We start from the raw sequence: 1,544 nt of genomic DNA, 5'->3' as shown, positions 1-1,544 counted from the left end.
ACACAAATTTAACCTATGGGTATATTTCCAAATATGAACCCTAGGTTGAATTATTGTTAACATAAGCTAAATCGAGCTACATGGATTTCAAAAACATAAAAATCATTAAAAACGGGGCTGGAAATCACTTACTATAAAGCTTGAAAGTTGAAGAAACCCTAGCTATGGAGAGAGGTGAAATTCAGCCAAGCTTAATGAAGATGAACACATTTTTGTGTTATTTTTCCCATTTTATTTCATTTAATATATAAATGACCAAAATGCCCTTACCACTAAACTTTCCAAAAATTCCATCCATGTCCAATTTTTGTCCATAGACTTAGAAATTGGTAAAATTTCTATTTAAGACCTCCTCATTAATATTCCAAAGCAATTTCATACTAAAAACTTCTAGAATGCAAGTTTTGCAAATTATTCGATTTAGTCCCTAATTTCAATTTAAGCACTTTATGCATAAAATTTCATCACGAAATTTTCACACAATCATACAATCATATCATGAACCTCAAAATAATTATAAAATAATTATTTCTATCTCAAATTTGTGGTCATGAAACCACTATTCCGATTAGGCCCTAATTCGGGCTGTCACATAATCTCATTCTCAATAATCATTGTAGTCATATCCTATCTCATTCAATTTACATAATGTTCAATAGAACTCAAGATCATAATTACTTTATTCTTATCTTACCGAAGTTTTATCATTTCGTAATCTCAATAACCACGAGCTTGGCGTACATACCAGTACCCTTTCAACATGATCGTTCCTCGTCATTTCTTTGACAAATCCTTAGACTACCCGTTGAACCACTTGGAATACTAAGAATACTTGGGATTTTCATACACATAATAAGATACCAATGCCATGTCCTAGATATATGGTCTTATACCAAATCTCATTTCGATGCCATGTCCCAGACGTGGTCTTACATGAAATCTCATATCAACACCATATCCTAGATATGGTATTACATGATAACATATACCGATGCCGGTGCCATATCCCAGATATGGTCTTATACGGGATCTCATCAACCCAAATGTCATGATATTTGAACCTTAAGTATTCCTATTGTTCAACCGGCTTCCATCACCTCAAATCCTTGTCAAACAACATCAATAATATTCACAAATACAAATATACAATTCATGCAACATTAAATGTTAAATACATAATAAAATGCTGTATCAATTACACACAAACTTACCTCAGTACAAAAACGTAGCTAACTATTCGATTTAGTCCACAACCTTGTTCATTCTTCGGTTTAGGTCCAGACTTCGTTTTTCTTGATCTATAATACCAAATTTCACTTATTTAATTATCATGTTATTCAGATCAATCCATAAATCATACTTTGGAAAAATTAAAATTTTACCCTACACTTTCACATATTTACACTTTTGCACTTAAGCTCGTAAAATGAAATGTGTCCAATTTCATTGTTACCCAAGCCTAGACGATTCATATTCCCTCTTATAAAAGCCCACATTTTTCATCAAATTGCATTTTTAACAACGATTTTTACATGTTTTACAAA

Source organism: Gossypium hirsutum, chromosome A01, assembly GCF_007990345.1.
Source record: "Gossypium hirsutum isolate 1008001.06 chromosome A01, Gossypium_hirsutum_v2.1, whole genome shotgun sequence".
Classification (NCBI taxonomy): domain Eukaryota; kingdom Viridiplantae; phylum Streptophyta; class Magnoliopsida; order Malvales; family Malvaceae; genus Gossypium; species Gossypium hirsutum.
This window is presented reverse-complemented; position numbering follows the sequence as displayed.